The sequence below is a fragment of the Drosophila teissieri genome, chromosome X (assembly GCF_016746235.2).
Source record: "Drosophila teissieri strain GT53w chromosome X, Prin_Dtei_1.1, whole genome shotgun sequence".
Classification (NCBI taxonomy): Eukaryota; Metazoa; Arthropoda; class Insecta; order Diptera; family Drosophilidae; genus Drosophila; species Drosophila teissieri.
In genome coordinates this window covers 10,107,283-10,127,493 of record NC_053034.1, presented here as the reverse complement: position 1 = coordinate 10,127,493, position 20,211 = coordinate 10,107,283, and positions in this window count along the sequence as shown.

The window sequence follows — 20,211 nt, the reverse complement described above, 5'->3', positions numbered from 1 at the left end:
CTCTCCCTCTCCCTTTCTCCCTCTGCTTTGCATGCAGGCTGCGCGCCACAACCCTTTTGTCCCTTTCAGGTGCACGTAGCGCACATCTATCTTCAGTTTTGATAGGTTTTTATTGGCCTGACCTTTATTAAATTGAAAATTATGTCTTTCTATGAGAAATGTTGAAATGCCATCACCCCCCTCTCTCTCTCTCTCTCTCTCTCTCGCTCTCTCTTTTCTTCTCTCTCTCTCGCAGTCCGGAAAACCCTTTGTTTTTCGGGGCATATGCGTATTGTGGGAATCAAGGTTTCCAAGGTTATAAGTACTCATAGAAATTAGTGGTTTGCCTTATGGTATTTGGCTGCTTTTAAAGACCGAGCTGCGATTCACCCATTAATGATGTCCTCCGCCAACGAGCAACCCATAAACAACTTAATTTTTATTACATTTTCACAAATATTATTATTTTATAATTATGATTATATTATAATTATAATATTACTATGTAAAGAAATATGTCTTAATAAGTAAAAAAGAGCTGGCATTACTGCTCAAGTCCCCAACTTCTTGTGTTGCATTAAAAGCTATTCAAAAAGCATACCGTTTGTAATGGGTATCCGCGCCGTCGAGAGCCAAGTACCTCGATTTTGGGACCTCTTCTCTCCTGGCTCCTGCTGAATGAACTTTTGCGCCTGCACTGATCTAATCTAAATGTTCGCTTTGTTTTGTTTCTGTTTTCTGTTCAGTTTTGAATCTGGATATTTTGTGTCCAACTCGGTCCCGTCACAAGTCACGTGCAGGGAACAGTTTTTTGTTTTTGTTTTTTTCTTTTTTTTCAGATTTTTTTGTGATCTTGGTCTTGAGCATCAGCGGCGGCAATTAATTTAAAATATCTTATTTCATTTGTGTTTTTCTTGCCTTTCCCTCGCTTACTTTATATTTAACTTGTATTCGCCGTGTGTATTTTTGAGTTATGTTTTCCGCTGCAGATTTCCACCGATAATGGCGTTACATTTATGTGCCCTAAGTGTTCCCAAGCGAAGGGGGCGTGGCGGGGCAGGGCGGGGCGGGGAGACCGCCCACCAGGGCGTGTGTCCAGTGTCCAGTATCATCTGCAATAGTTCCGATTGTAAAACGATTCGCGTGGAGTTTCTGATTCGCGACTCTCCCACGAACCACAAATCGCTGGCTCAGCGACTCCGTCCGCCTGTGGGAATCTCGAAGAGATTGCGGACTTTGGCGAAGATTACGCCGCCTGGCCATCTCACTGAGGTGTTGAAATCCCCGGCGCACCACTCTTGCCCAAGTCCGCTGCTCAGCAGTTTCTCCGTTCACGGAATCGCATCGAAAGCCCCGCTCCGACCGCCGGCCATCTGCTCATCATCAGCCACCCATCTGCTCTTGGGCAATCAACAGTCGCCGTAAAGAATAAGAAAAATGAAATGCAATGATATACAAATTTCCATTAGATGCGATCCTAGTGTAAGCATAATTGTCGAGCTGCAAAATTGGAGGTTGAGCGCGAAGTGCTGACGACGCCGAAAACAGTCAAGTTGCCACAGAGTGCTGCATGAGGGATGGGGAAAAGTGTGATGCTTCGCAGAAGCTCATCATCGTGTCACAGTAAGGTCTCTACTTCAACTTGAGGTGAGCCAAGGCGACTTTTCACAGCTCATTGAAAAGATAATAGATCAGCTAATCAGCGTACTTCTTATTCAATAGCATGAGTAATTATGCACTAATATGGCTAATTCCCTTCATAATATTCAATATTTTAGTGACTTTTTGCTACATGGCCAGCTGGAATGCCTTGAACTTTCTCCATTTGCTGGCCATTCAATAACCAGCTGACCAGGAACCTATCCCTATCCAATGCCGATGTGCCGTCTGAGCGGCGCCTTGGCCCAAATAAATTACGATCACTTAACAATGAGGCGGCCTTTTCATGGCTTTTTTTTTTTTTCATGCAACCTCCCGAATTTTCCGCTTAATAAGGTCGAAAGGTGTTTTCAATTGCGAAATGGGATTCGGATTCGGATTGGGTATCGGCTTCAATTGTCTGCACAGAAAGTCTCGAGCACATAAAGTGACACAAATTATGAAAGAACCACCGAGGGATCGATCCACTCAGATCAAAGGTGACGCGACGCGCCCACTCTGCAATGGCCAGCAAATGACAATTGAATCGCCTGCCAGCGGGACAAAGGCGGTACTGTCCGGCAGCGGGTAGCGGGGGTTGGGGAGGGGGGAGAGTGAAGCGGTACGAGGACGAGGGGCAGCTGGACAGTCGCACAATGAAGTGATCAGTGGCGGACAATGGGCGAGCGTTTTTAATTGTCAATGAATGCCACATCAGCTCTTGACCTTTTGCGGCTATTTGGGAAACAGTTGCTCACTCCGTGCGAAAAAGGTGGCGGTGGCCACCACCACCCAGGTGTGATGAGATGAGATGTCCTCTCCTGTCCCATCCTCCACTGTCCTCTACTGTCCTCTACTGTCCTGTCCTGAAAACGAATAGCGATGCAGCGCGATTCAGATGCCGATTTTGATGGCCTTTGCTACAATGGAATTGATATAATTAATGGCCAGTTTGGCGCCAGACTTTCGGTGCACGTAAAAGGGAATGAGGAGGACCAGGGGAAGTCATGTACACTCAGAGAATATGCGTTCAACTCAAGTGTTTGATGGCCATTTCAAAACGTTCGGTTTAAAAATCAATTAAATATTTGGGGAAAACTTCTTAAACTTCTTGAAAGAAACTTCATTAGAAATATATAAATAAGTAAATAGTATATGTGGAATTCCCAAATCCTTTTCTATGAATTCCCCACCTTATTCGTAATAAAGAATAATAGCATGAATAGCTGATAATATTTTCTCCAGGTGCAGATACTTTGCATCCGAGTTGAAATCTGTGAAGGAGTCGAAATTGATGAGCGTGTGCCCGTGTTATCCTGGCCGAGGAGGGGTGGGGGTGGTGCCAGCTTATCGCTGGACAGGATCAGGGCGCAAACAGAACCGATACGGAGGGTGAGCTGGAGGGAGAGGGCGAGTGTGAGTGAGAGGGAGAGGGAGAGAGGGGCGCAAGTCAATCAGTCAAACACGAAGGCAATCACTCAATGGGAACACACACATACTCTCACCGCGGGCGGAGGTAGGGAAAGGGGAGGAGGGAAGGGGCAGGGGCGGTCAGGGAGAAAGGGGAGAGGGGAAAGGGCGAAGGGTGAGGTCACAATTCACAAGTGGCCCGTCAAATATTGACGGAACCCCTTTCGGACAAAAGGGCCAGGACAAAACTTCACAGGCGAATGCGATGGTCAAATATTTGAATATGGAATCCCGCTCCCTTCCTCCCCCGCTCCCTTTTAAGGGATGTGGATGTGGATGTGGAATGCGGTGTCGATCTTGTTAACTGATATCATCCGTTGCAGTTGCAACTGCAGTTGGAGTCGCATTCGCCGCCAGTCCTCAGATACTCAGATACTCAGACACTCCGATGCTCCGATGCTCCGAAGCTGCGATGGTCAGATGCTCAGATGCTCGAGTGGTCATGTAATCCTGGACAGTTCATTAAACCGAACGCGACCGGACTGCAGTTAATTGGTTGCCCATTATGGAGCTAGTCTGGGCCGATCCGATCCCAGTCGATCCAATCCGCAGCTGTATGCAGTCGCAAAAAAAGATATCTATATCGGAGGATGGAGGATGGAGGATGGAGGTCAACGCAAGGAAGTGATTCAAAACAACAACAGAACCTTGGAAGTTTATATGCTCATGATATGGTTACATGCATTCAGAAACATCAGTTATACAGATATTTATTGGTTATTATATTATTTCAATTACAATATCATGATAGCATAGAAACGAGATATATATTTCCCACTGTGCACCGCGATGGCGACAATATTTGATTAACAAATCCGGGGAGGAGACATCGCCGGCTGGAAGGATGGGAGGGATCGGGCAGTGACCAAGTGTGGCCCGTCCGGCTGGATGGACAAATCGGACTAATTGCTGGCCACTAATATGACAGCGTTCTCATTCAATTAAAATATCCATATCTAGTGCAATTAGACGATGTCCATCGCATTGCGGCTCCGCTCATTAAACTTGCACGAATTATTGCACGCACTTTGTCATACATTTTAATTTCACTTTGTCGAGATCACGATCCTCGCCTCGGCAGCGGGTTTTCTTCGCCTGGCTTGGCTTGGCTTTTGCTTCAGTTCGGTTTGCTTTTGCTTTTGCTTTGCTTTGCCTTGATTTGCTTTGCTTTTGGCCCGGAATGGGGCTGCCCCTGGGCTATAACTAAATCTGCAGAGAGAGATGGAGAAAAAAGAGCGGGGGATCGACGGTGGATCGGTGGATCGGAGATCGCAGATCGCAGATCGGAGATCTTCGGAGTTCGAGATCCGTGCTACACATTAGCAATTACGCTCATTACACTTAATTACAGAAAACTAGGAGTGCATGAAGATTTCCACTTGCGGACGGACGACTCCAACTCCATCTCCAACTCCAACTCCGAATGCGAATGCGAATGCGATCGCCAACCTGATCGTGAATCTGCAGCTGAATCGGAAAGGTAAACGGGGCTGCAAGGAAGCACTCGGAAAAATGCCAGTTACTTGCGATCTGCAGATAAATCATTAACATCAATTGAGACACTGGTATGTTTCGACAGCTAAAGATACTCTCCTATTGGTATCTTCAACGAGGCGAGCTATATAGTTGATTTTATTTGGAATGGCTTAAGTCACTTATAGATACGCATCTTATTATCATCTTTATGTGCAGAAAGCTGATTATTTTATATATTGTTTATATTTATTTTAATGAGAATTATAGATCACTTGACAGGATAGCTATGTATGCAAATTGCTGCAAATTAGCAGTACTCTTCAAATAGATCTATCTAAATATCTATTGCCTGTTTGAAATAGTATCTTGCAGCATTATTTGGATATTCTTAAGATTTTTATACATTATTTAAATTACCTCCGCACATTTTTTCTGCGTGTGGGCAGACGGCGGTCTGGGCCAAAGTCTGGACATAGTATCTGTATCTCTGAGCCGGGGGGTATGGGAGGTATCAGGGCCAGGAAGGGAAGGGAAGGGAGCTGGGCAGTGGGAAGGAGACGGGGAGAAATGCGGAGAAAGAGAGGCAGAGAGGTAGAGGGGGAGAGAGCATGCAGAGCAAGTGAATTATTGCAGTCTCATTATGTGCGATGAGTTATGTATGGCGTATTGCTTTCGTCGTCAGCTCGTCAGTTTGAGGCCCTGGCTGGAAAGTGCTCGTGTATCTGCATCGCGCCGCCAAAAACCTCGGACGGACGGCCAGCCATCTGTCAGCCAGGCTCACGGCCTCCATCTCAGTCTCGGCGGCAGTCTTGCCAACTCCCTCCCCTCCTTCCCATCCCCCTCCAGCGACGGCTCTGTCCTCGTCGAAGAATGTAGTGCGATGGTCGCCTAAATCAAGCGTACTTAGCGAATGATTTACATTCCGAGAGACAGCAAACACACTGCTTTGCGGTATGTGATGTTATGCGAGCAGCAACCACAGCCGCATCAGCATCAGCAACAGCAACAGCAACATCAGCCGCAACAGCAGCAACAGCAACAGCAACATGCACGGCAGCAACAACTGCAACAACTGCAGCAACTGAGAGTGTGTACATGTGCCCCACAACGCTGCAAGCGGCAGCAGCAACAGCAACAGCAACAGCAGCAGCCGCAGAAGTCAGCCCCAAAATGAAGAACCAACCCAACGAATCCACAGATCTCCTACGCGAAGAACTTACGGGAAGATACATCCATACAAAAGAGATACAAGATACTTACGAAAAACTTACTGGAAGATACATCTATACATAAGAGATACAAGATACTTACGATGAACTTACTGGAAGATACATCCATACGAAAGAGATACAAGATACTTACGAAAAACTTACTGGAAGATACATCTAAACAAAAAAGATACAAGATACAATTGAAGTCTTGAGGCTGTTTCATAACTTCTATGCATCTATGCTAGCCCAGTGATTGCAGATTCATTGTGAGGGCAAAAATAACTTACTTGTTAATAATACTAATCACTATCACTAGTTCAACGAATTTCATATCTTAATACGTTCTAAAAGTAGTACTCATGTGAGAAGAATGAAAGAAATGTTTTCTTTTTTTAGAATTTATCACGTAAAATACCCATGGTAAAGCTGACTAGAATTATGATGAAATTTATAGTTGAAATACACTAAATAATAGGAATAAAGTCTATGAATAAAGTTTAAGGCCCATTAGTAATACATATGAATGAATCAACATATAGATTGCAAATCATGATGCAATATGCAAAGTTCAATATGGCACCCAATTATGAAATCGCTGCAGTTTAACTTTTGCACCCACAAGAATAACCTAGTATATCGACACATTTTGAGTTGATAAGCTGCTACAACCGCCCAGATGTTTGTGAATAACAAAATTAGAATGCTATTTGCATCACTGCATTTGCATTTGTGAATGAGTTAAAAATACAAATTCCTAATCTGCGCAGCTCGTAAACAATAATAATATGTACATACAGAGCAGAGCAACAGCTCGGTGACGTTTCGCATTCGATTGCCGGGCGGTGCGATTACTCACTCGTGGCCACGTGGAATACGTCACAACTGAAAGCGTGTGGACGCCTCTTATCGCCGGCTTTCCTGCTAATCAATATGCCGCAGCAAACGCGTTGTGGGGCAAGCAAATAATAAGCAGCCACCACGGGGCAGCGGGAGGGGGTTGGGGGTTTGGGGGGCAAAGACTGGGAAGCACCGCAAAAGTCGGACGCTTCCTCGCATAAATATCACCAGCAATTACTCAGTCATAAGTCTGCCGCTCGCTCGTTTGCTGTCATGACATGAGTGACTCTGCCCCGGCGATGCTCGCTCTATAAGGTCCGCGCCACAGATCTCTCCTTTAATGCAGCTGCCCCACTGCCCCTCCGTTGCATCCACCGTGCCGGGGTGTGCGCCCAAGTTTGCCGCTGGCAAAGAACGGACATCGAGTTGCTGCTGCTGCTGCTGCTGCCGAGGATGAAGATGGGCTGCAGATGGAGATGGAGATGGCGATGGTGATGGCGATGGTGCTGCAGATGAAGATGGAGCTGCGGCTGCGGCTGGAGCGTCTGCTGCTGAGGCTAAAGATGGTCAAGGGCTTGGGTTCGGGTTCGGGTTTGGCTTGAGTTTGTGCTTGGTTTTGGGTTTGGGTTTGGGTTTGGGGCTCTGGTGTTGGTTTGGCAAATTTTTACAGCGCTTTTATAAACAGCCCCGTTGTCCAGCGATGCGGCGGCCACTGGGCGGTAATTTGTTAAAGCTTCCTTACTTTTCAACACTCCCGGACTAAAAAAAAAATATATAAAAAAAGGAAAAAAAAGGAAAAAAGGAAAAAGAAAAGAGGAAAAACAGAACAAGAGCGGCAGAGAGAGCGGCTTTAATTGTGCCCCTTGAGTGGCTGACTGTTTCAGATCCTTGCGACTACTTTGTCTTGATGATAAATCTCCGGGGCTATCCATCTAAGCGCGCCACTTCGAGGCAGTTCGTCATGATCGTTCAGCTCTGCACGGCAAGAAATCTAAATCGAAATCAAAATCGATATCGAAATACTCTACACTCGCAATAGACTTTATTTGAGCAAAATATGAACTCATTACCAGGAGTGATTATCGATTTTGATTACAACTTGAATAGCTTCAGTACAAGTCCTTTGGAAGACTAGCTTCTCTATCATTTTGAGGACTGGCTTCTCTATCATTTTGAAGACTAGCTTATCTATCATTTTGAAGACTAGCTCCTCTATGAATGTTATTTATCTTTAATTTCTGGGCAGCTGAGAACTTTTTGTGATAACTATTTGCTTATCAGGTATACTTTTCTATATATACTTTGTATTTGCTTCGTTATTTGGGCAGTTTACACATGTTGCTCCAGTGTAGCTCCCTCGGGATGAGCATGATCGTGAAGATCAGCTCCCAAGCAGCTCCCTCTTGGGGCTGGCGACTCGAGCACTTGCTTCCTCGACACAAATCAACGGGGATGACAGACTCTGACACCGGACTGGGCATGGGATTGGGCATGGGCATGGACATGGGCTTCAGTATGGGGATGGGCCTAAGGATGGGCATAAGGATGGGCATGGGCTGAGGATGAGGATGAGGATGAGGCTGAGTATGAGGATGAGTCCCGGGGCCTTCCATCATCATCCAGCTTCCACTACGGTCCAGGCTGCAGTCAGCCAGAAGTCTGAAGTCCGTCTGGAGTCTGAAATGAATGAAAATGTTAAGCATCTTACGCCAACATCAATTTCGCGTTTATTTATAGCTCGCCGCCCTTCCGTTCGCCTTGTTTATGGACTCGCAACGCGCTGCACCGACCGCTGCCAGCTCAGCGCCCTCTGACGTCACTGATAAGTGCGCCCCAGAAGGAAGTGCACTATGGCATGCCACTGCCACTGCCCCTGCAACTGCCACTGCCGCTATTGGCGATAAGAGCGAGTGATACGCGTGATACGAGTGAGCTGTCGCAGCTCCTTTGGGGCAGCCCGGTGGCGTCACCGTTTTTGGTTGCAGTTAGTTATTACTTTTGGGTTGTTTTTGTTGTTTTGTTGCCATTATGCTGGAGTTTTTTGTTGTCATATCACTGAGTCAATAACCAGGCGGCAACCAGCTTGTTGTAGTTGCACAGCGGCAGAGTCGCAAGCCAGTTTATTTGCGGCCCAATTCGGATACTCTATTGCGTGGGTACATTGGCTATAAACGGCTATTTATTACACCCAACTATTTGTTAGTAATATGGAGACACTATATATATTTAGAAGCTTTAAAATTTAATATAGCTATATATAAATGAAAATTATTGGCAGGGTATCAGCGCATTCTCTAACGGAGTTTTTCTGGCCTTTGCCGGTTTTACTTTTTCGGCGCACGAAAAAAATTCAATGAATTTATCATAAAATTGCGAGAAACTCCGGCGTTTTTCTCCGAAAACTTAAATGTGCGACTTGGAGGTTTCGCTGGGGATGCGCTGTCTGGAGATCAGATGAGTCGAGATGAGGTGAGGTGAGGAGATGAATGGAGATGGGGGCGCCTCATCGGAACGCGGGCAATGCCAATGGGCTGGCCGGGAAATGTTTGGCGACCTTGGGCGCTAATGGGCGGCGGTATGTCCATATGCGATAAGGCATGCCGCCGATCGATCGGAATTTCCGCATAGTTCAAGAAAACAGAATCAACTCTTTTCATTGCGAGTAACTGCGTAACAAAATTGGCAAGTACCAACAAGGGGGGCGTTTGCTTTGGATGGCATGAGAGGCTATATGCGATGTATAGGCAAATTTATGGGGAAATCATAGGGAAATATAGGGAATGTTAAGGCTGTCTAAACGCCAAACTTCTCGGAATTCCCGGTGGCACTCGACCGAAACTTTAGGCTCAGCTCTGACCCGCATGGCCTGAGAAACTTTTGCCCGCCCTAATCTAATCTAAATAGAAATTTAAACGGAAATCAGATAGCACTTGAAGTAGTAGTCCATGCCCCACGAAGTGCATAACGATATATATTTGTGGCGACAAGTCGGTAAATACGAATTAACTATGCATGTGGAGCAAGACAATGTGATTTTTAGGCGGTTTCACACTTTTCACAGTGCTTTCGAAAGTCACTGAAGTGAGTCACGACGAGTCAATTGAATATCTTGTAATATATGGTATTTATATTTCTGCGGCGACAAGTGGGTTAAACACAAATTGAGTTAAATAAAATGAATCAGAAATGTGTGGAAATCTATTAATAAGAACACGGCTTCAGCAAGTGAAACATATTTAATGAGACCCTTGGGTAAACGAAATGAATCAGATCCATAAATGTTCGGAAATTTGGTGAATATCTTAACCATTTGCGACAATAAATACTATAAATAATATTTAAATTAAAGGTCACTTGGCTGGCTTTAAAAGATAACAAGATATAGATACAGTTTCATTAGCTCATTACCGTATTTAAGTACTACAATTTGTGACGTTGATACTGTCATTTACAACTAATTACCATTTGTTCACGTAAATGCCATTGTTTTGGGGACTTTGCCGTGATATTTGCACACCCACAGATAATGATAAAATCACTTCGTTTCCAGGGCATTTTTTTAATGGCTTTGCGTGGGTTCGTTTTATGGGGTAAGCGGGGTGAGGGGGGCATTACTACACAAATGGCTAATGGATAAATTTAGATGCATTCGCAATTGTTTGGGCCTAGCCCCCGCCTCAAAAAAAACTCTGGGCGATTTCCCTGCGCTGTTCGATTGGGGAAAGAAAGATCCCCATTCCACTGGGGGGCATTTCCGATCCGAGTGGCGGGCAGCAGGGGCTCCGTGGGGTTAGTGGGTTTAGTGGGTTTAGTGGGTTTGGTGGGCCTAGTGGGTCTAGTGGGTTGCTTGCTCAAGTCAAGCATTTGAACCGTTTTTAATTTCGTTTGCTTTTGGCCCAAAGACTGCGTACAGGCTTTCAGTTTTCAGTTTTCTGTTTTTCCGTTTATTTTTTTCTTTCAGTTTTTCAGGTCTTTTAGTCGCTTTTGGACTTTGTTGGCCTTTGAGACTGGGGACTTGGATGTGGACTTGAACTGGGCACTGGGTACTGAGGTTTGGGTAGTGGGGTCTGGGTAGTGGGGATAGGGGATAGGGGACCTCCAGAAGAAGTCCGCGCTGGGCAGCGGTCTTTTATGATGGGAAACATTTCGTGTTCGGGCCTGGGCTTAAATCATGTGAATGTGGCAACAACAAGTCTCGGCCGTTGTTGGTGGGCAAACATTCAAACATCATCATCGCGACTCCGACTCCAACTCCAAGTCCGACTGTGACGACTATGACGACGATCATAATCGCGCAACAACCCATTCATGTACTCAGGTGCCCCTGCCCCTGCACCTGTCCCTGCCCCCCAGTTTCCTCTTGATTTTCCCTCCCCCCTTCCCGTGGATTTTGTCTCTTCGTTTTTTTTGTTTTGTTTTTTGTCTTTTGTTTTGCCTAATGACAAAGACTAATATTTTCTTCCTGTGACATATCTCTTTCGTGCATTGAAATTTACTTTTGTTGGCCGTGTGTGTATGTTGCGTTGTGTTTTTCTGTTGTTTTTTTTTTTAGTTTTTTTTTGTCTCGGCTGAGAGTCTATTGCCGTGTGTGTGTGTTGTCGCTCCATTTAGGAACGGAGTCCAAGTCCGGCGGAGGAGGTGGTCCGTTCGGCGCAGCAGTTTATGGAAATTATTTGTTGCATTGCGCTGCTAATGTGTTAAAACAATATCTGGCCCAAAAGCCCCCCGCCCCTCCCGAGCGGCAGGGAGGCGGTCTGTCCGTATGTCCCAATGTCCGTATGTCCGTATGTCCAACTGTCCGGCTTTGTGTGCTGTGTGGCACAAATAAGACGGGGAAATATTTACACAAGCACTAAAGGCTGCGACTGCGATACAGACCAAAACCGAGGCTCAAACTGAGGCCAAAACTGAGGCTGAGGCTGAGGCATGGGCGGCCAGCTGTGAGCCGGGCACGCCCCTGCTGCCGCCCCTAAGTCTCTCGGTGGTTTGGTTTTTTTGTTGGATTTTTTCGTTTTTGGTTGAGACACTGCAATTGGCAAGCCAACGACAAAGTGTCTCTGCATCTCCACGCTGCGTCTTCATCTTCATCTCGAGGCAGTTGTAGGCGGACCACCCAGCCACCAGTTGCAGTCCGTCAGTTGTCCAGTGCATCAATTAGCTCCCACTGAGCCAACTCCGCTCGCCTCTGCCCACCTGCCCGCTCTGTCGATGCCCTTGTTGGTTCTTTTTTCTTCTCTTTTTTTTCTTGTTGCTGCTGTTGTTGTTGTTAGTTTGGTCAACCGTCGGTGGTCAATCCTGCGCAGCAGCGTTGCCAATTGCTGGGCCGCAAATTGAAATGTTGGTTCCTTTGGCCAAAAGGAAAACATGCAGTGGCCCCCACATGGCGTATACGCAACGGGGCGACGGCAATGACTCACATTGTGTGTGTGTGTGATGGTATGATCCTGTGATCCTGTGAATCCGTGTTGGGACAGCACTCATTATGTTGCCCTATGCTGCACATTTGGCACGGCTATTGATTAGCTAAATGGGCAATCTACTTTTCATTCTGAACCTCCTCGAACAAAAACATTCGTGTGCACTTCTCACAAGGTGGTAACATGGCAAAGACTAAACAAAAACAAACAGTTTACATGGACACACTGAATAATTAATGTCCTTGTGACTATCCGCTTGTGAATGCATCATCATAACATCTTAGGCGTTTATAGTGCATTGAATTATTATCTGATACCATTGCTATTTGCACTTATGCATTTTCATGTTTATTTGTATTCTGATTTAGTTTTCTAGCAACAGAAAACCGTATATCTCGTGTGTATGGTTGTGATAGCCCAATGTTATTATGTTTTGCCTTAGCGGGACATCCTTAAATCCTGCACCGTTAACACTTCCGTTGTGGCAGCAGCACGGTGTTCGACTCCCATTGTGGATAAGGTGTTTGTTGTCCTTGCTGCCTTCGAGGACGTTCGAGGTCCTTTTGTTGCTGCTGGAGGAGCGAAACAAATATCAGGAAATGTCATCATTTGTAAGGGCCGTGTAAAGAGAAAGGACAACAGGACAACAGGACGAAAGGACGGAATCGAATTGAATTGAATCGAATCCAGGACATTGCCACACATGGCGTGAGCGAGATGGCAACAGGAGCGAGTGAAAGAGAGACAGAGAGAGAGAGAGAGAGTGAGAAATTGTCACTGCCAGCTGCATGTTCCTGGCTTCTTTCTTTCTCTCGCTTTTCCCCTGTGTGTGTGTGCGTGTGTGTGTGTCTTTCTTTCTTTTCTCGCCTTCACTTCTTCTTGCTTCTTTCCCAGCGTTTTGTACTCTCTACTGCCACCCCCCCTACCCCTACCCTGCCCTGCCATACCAATACCCCACCCCCTGCGCCTGTGTCTCTGTTGTATCAGCATTTCTCCGCCGCTCTTGTCTTGTTTGCATTGTTCTCGCCCAAAAGATTTGATCAGTTTTTAATGAACTTCATTCATGTTTGAATGACTTTGATCAGTTCCGCTCGAGCCTCGCCTCTCGCCGTCCCGCTCTGCCTGTCACCTGCCCTCTCTTTCGCACACCTCTGAAGGTTTGTCGCCTTGTCTTGGCTCTTTTTTTTCCTTCCTTTTTTTTTGTTTCTCTCTTTTTTTTTTGTTTAACAAAAGCAAATACACGCGTGCGGTACAATCTGGTTGTTGGGAAGGAGCCGAAAATTGGGGCATATAATGAGCCAAAGGATGTGCACTATGGTGGCGTATGCGTAATATGCAAGTCTAACTAACAGAAGCTACTAGTGGCGAGCTACTGTAACTTATGTGGTGCCATAATCCTAGGTGCTTCTTTGACTCTCCGCCAGAACTTGTCCACATCGGCTAATCCCCGACAGCCAAGTCCCCGCTAAGCCGCTTCAGCCCCCCCTCCACTCCACTCCGCTCCCCACCCCTGCAATCCAAATGAGAAAATCTGAATCCGAATCCGAATTCAACGAGGCGTACAACAAATATTTTCACCAAGTGCCGACAGTTACCCCGCCTCCGCGCCAACGATGCCCTGATGCCCTACGATCTTACGATTTAACGATTTTATAGCCCCGCTCCCTGGTTAGCCGCAGATCTCCATCTGTTTTGAGGCTTGATTGAGGGTCCTTCAGAAAGGGTACAAAACAAAAAGACGCTGGAAATCAGAAAATTGTATTAAATGTGTCCCAACATTGTGTGGCAAAGTGTGCGAACGGGATGGCAATGAGCAGAGCGAGATGATATAGAAAAATTTATTATTTTACTTGTCAGAATTTGTGCAGCAGAAGATCTGTTAAGACGACAGTCGCTCATCATCATCATCGCGATGATTATCATTATTGAGGCACTCTTGCTTTGATCTGGCCTGCAGTTGCGCCCATCTCAGCTCGGCTCATCTTTAACCATTCCCAATCCGAATCCGAATCTGAATCTGTTGCTGTATCTGTATCTGAATCCGTATCTGTATATGCATGTGCAGCTGTATCTGTAGCTGTGTGTGCATACCAATTCCTATCCCATCCATGGGCGCAGCAAGTGCAGCGCGCCGCTGTTGTTGCCGCCAAAGTTGACGCTTTGTGTCATTGTCAAGTGTTGCGCCTTGTTTGTGCAGCACCGTGTTGCAAGATGAGGGGCACACGCACACACACACGCATCTAGAAATCTAGAAAGAATTACTGGGGAAAGGGGGAAATATCAGCATTCTGTATTCAGTATCCCAATCTCGATACCAATCTCTGACTCTGCGCTGCTCTATTTGTAGCCATTTGATTTGTGATTAATGTCTCCCTCTGTGGCCTTTGTGAGTCGAGTGAGTGTATTCAGTGCATTCAATCGGCCGTGCAGAGTTGGGGGCACAGCCGAAATTCCACAGCTGAAGAGCGGGCCAACCAATTGGTGGCAACAAATGGCTGCAACAATGACTGATGGCAATTATAATTGAATACATTATATGATACTCAGGTCCTTCATGAGCTAGTTTTTTGTCAACTGAATAATTCGTAATTGCAGCAGCTAAGAAAATTGATTAAAAAACAAATCATTGCTATATATATTCTGAGCCAGCTTTGAATAAGTTCTGCATAAGCAATCTGATTCAAACATTTTGGTATTACGAAGAATACAATTGCCATCAATTGCGATATTCATAAGTAACTCTTTCCATTATATAAATTCAATATGGAAAATGCAAAAGTTTTTGAGTTTCGAAACGCATGCTTGAATTTCCGAATCAAAGGGCTAATTGAGAAAGGCTTGCCCCGCAATTATTCAAAGGTTATGAATAACCTTTTGGTTATTTGTCACCTTGCTCCGGCAGTCGAATCGAGATTAATGCGAAATAAAAAAGCTTATTGACTGCCCCGTTATGTCTAACAAAAACAAACGAGCCAAGGGAAATGAATTTTTTATTTTCATTATTTTTATTTGTATTTTTTTAAGGAAGGTAGGCAGGCAGGCAGAGGGCAGCTCCTCCGGCGAGTCACGTTCGCCAGGTTGCATAAATCAAGTGACAGTCGCCTGGCTTTTTGGGCCTAAATGGTGAGTGTGAGTGTGAGTGCGCGTGTGAATGTGAGTGCATGTGCATGTGAGTGTGTGAATGCGAGTGTGAATGTGAGTGTGTCACTGGCGCAGCGGACTGTGGAGGAAAGGCAAAGGGACGCGGCACCGCGAGATGCTGTGCCGGTGATTATGACGACAAACCATAAAACGCATGGCAGGATGAGCGAGCTGCGCGTACGCGTCGCGAGTTATTCCGTGGCTTCCTGGAAGCGCAGGGCCCTCGACTCCCTCGACTGCATCCTAGACTTAATCCACATCAGCACCACCACCAGAACCAAACCAAACCAAACCAAACCGAACCGAAGTGAACTGAACTGCAGTGAACGATGTTGAGCCCACAGTGGCCACTAGTTACCACCGCGCTGCGAGAGTCCTGTGTGCGCGCGAAATGCAAAACAATATCATCATAAAAGGCAGCAGTCCATGTCCACGACCATGTTTCAGGTCTATTGGGCCAGGTCTAGAGGTCTCGAGGTCTAGAGTGGTCTAGAGAGGTCCAGAGAGAGGTATGCCATAACCAAAACCGAAAACCGAAAACCAAAGACCAAAAACCGAAAACCAAAGACCTAAAACCAAAGACCAAAAACCTAAAAACCTAAAAACCAAAAACCAAAACCGAGAAGCCAGCTCCTCACTCGTGACCGCTATAAATCGATGAAGTCATTGTGTGCGAGTGCCGCTGGCGATCCTTTGCAGCGGGTGCGACCCGTACAGGAACAGAGCCCCTGCCTTCTTCAGTTTCAGTTTCAGTTTCGAGTTTTCAGTTTTCAGTTTTGAGTTTTATTTCACATTTTCGTACTGCGTTCGATTTTATTGCCAGCTCATAAAAGTAGCATAAACATGTTAGTAGCCTTTTGCTACCGCTACTTAAGTTAGTTATTTTCCCTTTTTGCCTGGCCAGGGAGATTTACGAATTTGTTGCACATTTTATTATGTGATTTGTGCCCTGTTGATTCGATACATACATATGTATATGTACACGTGTATATAGGTTAGATAGGTTCTTTGGAAACGGTATCTGATAGTCGGAAGCGTTTGTGACTGCGATCCCCGTGGCGTTCGGGTTGCTATCATATCTAGATCGATTTGTAAACTAAGCTGATACATACATACATATATGTGTATAATAGTAGGGTATTCCCCGTTCGACGTGTTTCTGGCCCACTCCCCTCACCTCCCCTCCTCCCCTAGCGTTTTTTGTTCTCTCACCTCTCCGTTCTTGTGAAGTTTTCTTTCAGTGTCAAAGTGTAATAAAATATTACTCATGGTAATTAAAATTTTGTGCTGCGTTGTGAGCTCTTGTTTTTTATTTCTTTGCCGGCGGCTCAAGTTCAATGTGCACAGGGGCGGTCGTCGCAGCGGTGGGCGGGGCAGCAGAGGGGCAGCAGAGGGGCGGCAGAGGGGGCTGCCAGCAAAGTGGAAAAATTAAAACAATTAAAAAGCGTTAGTCGAGGTGCCCGGCCAGCTTGGCTCGAAAAATGAAATAAAATAAAAATCCACAGCCTAGCAGCTCGTAAACCTGAGGCAAAAAAAATCCAAAAAAAAACTACTACTACGCTGCCGGCGACAGTTCAACGACATGTTTATTAAGTCATACGCAAAATCTTTTCTTTTTTTCCATACGTTTTTTTTAATATTTTTTTTGTTATTTTTCTTGTTGTTATTTTTGTTATTTTTGGAGCCGCCTGGGAGCAGACTTTAGGCCGGGTCTTAACTGTCTGAGAACCCGACGGCGAGATTTATGCGGCCGCACTCTATGAGATTACATAAATGGCCATTAAAATGTATGCTAATAAAAACAAGATGTGATATGTCCGCCCAGACAAGCGCACAAATTATATAATTAAGGCCCGCCAGAGAGGCGATGTGGGCAAGTCTCGTCACTTAGGATCCTCCAGCTCAGATATGAACGGGGAACTCAGAAGTAGCAGATACATTTGTGGATATTCATGTGGGATTTATATGGATCTACGGTTTTCAATTGACTTCCTGTAGCTCAATCAGTTATCTTATTTAATTGTTATAAATAAGACCATGCAGATCCATTAGCTGCCAGCGATGGCCAATTTTGGTGCGCCTCTATCATCAGTTTTTCATCAGCTTTTGCACTTTTGCGAGTCGCGCTTGTAAACAAGAAGTCACTCCACTGAATTGTTAAGCCTTAAATGATATTGAGAAAAATCTGTCATCATTACAATCACCATCATCATCACCATCATCATAATCATCATCATCGCAATCGAGCCGTCGAAAAACAACAAAATCGGGAACTGAAGCCGGCCGGCTATGCAAATAATAACAGCTGTAAAAAAGCATAATAATAATAACAATAATAACAATAACAACGCGGCGTCGGCAGCGCCGATAAAATAATAAACATGGAAAATATTGAAATGCGAACGCTTTGAAATGCAAATCACGCGGCCAATTTGACAAATTAATTGAATCGCTTTGTAAACAAATCGAATTTCAATTGCAAGCGGCTCATGGCTAATTTAACATGTAGCGGGGTGATGGGGGGGGAACTGATTGAAATGGGAAAGGGGAACGGGGGGGAGAGGGCATTTATTTTGGGGGATCAACCGGCGGGGATTGACTGGTGGTCTAATGGGATGTGATGAGAGCAGTGGTATAAATTGAACCGTGCAATCCGCATACAAATCATCGCCTCGGCACCACTGAAAACGCTCAATAAACCTCAATTAGAAGTCGTGCTTGTGGAAAGTGAATGGGTGTGGTGACGAACTTCATCTGGAATCGAATCCATTACGGATGGCGATGAAATGCGACTGGAACGGAGCTGTGATTAATAGAGTAAGCAAAGTAATCGTAGGCAAATTCAGGATAGCTTGGTATATTAGTATATCCTTATTGCAAGTATAATAGGTTTCTTAAGGATGGATTGATATTGAATACTCATAGATACTCATGCAGCTAAGTAACTTATGGGTTACTTAAGTCTAGCCATAGTGCTCCTTAAACTGGGAATCGCATCCATAGTCACCGATCCATCATCTGGAGAGGAGAATATCCCATTCCGTTGACGGGATTGATCGTGGCAATATAATTGCGCCGATGGCCTAATTGAGTTGCCACTTGTCTGCCGTGCGACTGAGCATTTGGCTGCACAAATTGAGTGGCAAGCTGGCAGGACATGGCCACATAGATACAGATACATCCTGTGTCCGTGCAAGGCGAAGGCGAAGGCCGCTGCATGGGAATGGAAATGGGATTGGGAATGGAAATGGAAATGGGATTCCTGGAAGGTGCCGCAGGACAATAAAAAACACAAAAAGAGATTGGGAATTTGTGAGTTGGCGAAGAAAGGGAAAAAGAGGAGCGCAAAATGGCAGGACAATGGCAAAAAGTGGCCCGGCCACAAAGGACTGCACAAATGCAGTTATCTTGCAAAATTGTCGACAATGTGCGCACAATGCGTGCGAGCGGGACGGCGCAATGATGGGTTATTAAATGTTGTTAATCTTTTTCTTTTTTTTTTTTGTTGCAACCACCCCCGCTCCCCTGCCTCCTGAACAGGCCAGTCCAGTCCAGGCCACATATTCAAATTTCAGCGGGAGGAAGAGGGAGCGCAGGTAGGTAGGTAGTCAGTAGTAGCTGGTCCGTTATGACCAGGCCAAAAACAATGCCCCGCACGGAATCCGGCGACATACAAAATCCAAAATCCAACATTCAAAATCCAACATTCAAAATCCGAAATGCGAAAGCGAAATACCAGAATACAGGAGTAGTGTGGAATGCCCGTCGACGTCGTTGTCGTCGAGCCTCTTGGCATTTGCCTTTATTGTGCACGCTGTTTAAATATTTACCGAGTTTTACAATATTTATGACAGCTAAAAACATAACAACACCTACTTACTGAGCCCGAAAAAGGGCTCAGGCCGAAAAGGGGACACTTGACACTGGACTATGGTCAAGAGACCCGAACCCAAAACTCAAAACTCAAATGCGAACCCGCAACCGAAAATAAGCAGCATAACCATAACCCTGGAGCGGATTAAGGTCTGGACTTCCTTCGATCGATTGCAATCAATAAACGGCTTAGGCGGCATTATAATGCATGCAGAAATGTTTTCGCTCAGCGTCTCGTGCTAATCCATTTGCATGTCAACATGTCCTTTGCCCTCTCCCTCTCTCTCTTTGTCTCTCTCTCTCTCTCTCTTTGTCTCTCCCTGTATGTGATGCAGGACACTTAAGGACACGGCACTCTGCTTCCGTTCGCTGAGCGCTAATAATCCGAGTGGACTTGGCCATAAGTTGCCACTAAGCGCCCTAAACGGAGCTTGGCAATAAGCCAAGGCATTAAAAAGTAAATTTGCCTAAATCCGCTTAAAACAAAGCGGGGATTTCTCGATGCCAGAATGGAAATGGGAATCGGAATGGGAATGCACAATGCACAAATCGGTGGCCAGGACAAGTGTAGCCGTGTTTTAGTTAACCCCGGGGATAAGCGGCAGCTCATCTGCCCCCTGATCCTGCCACTTGCAACCCCAATCCCCGCAAGAGCTAATGCCACCACCACCACCAGCGATGATCATGGTGATGATGATGGTGATCAGCTTTATAGTTCTGCTGCACTTGGCGCGAACTTTCATTGAGTGTGTTTCATTGATCGCACAGTCCATTCATTGCCACTGGGTTGCTGGGCACAGGTAGAGCGGCAGGTGGGGATCGGGGTTGGAATCGGGATCGGTTTCGGTTTCGGCATAGAAGGGGAACTGGGAAACTGGCAACTGGCAACTGGCAACTGGGAACTGGCAACTGGCAACTGGGAGCCTGACGTGCTAATAGTTTGACGCCGCTGGAGATCATAAAAGCCATGACCCACGGAGGAGCCATAAAGACGCGTCCAAGGCGAAGCAGAAGGCGAGTCCGCGGAAAGTGTGTCAAGGTAATTGGGGTAGTGGGATACCCAAGGGATATGGATGTGGATATGGATGCAACACACACGAAAGTGTTCGATAGGTGAGGCGATTGTGAAGCAGTTAAGCCAGTCAAATACATGATACCCTTTCTAAACA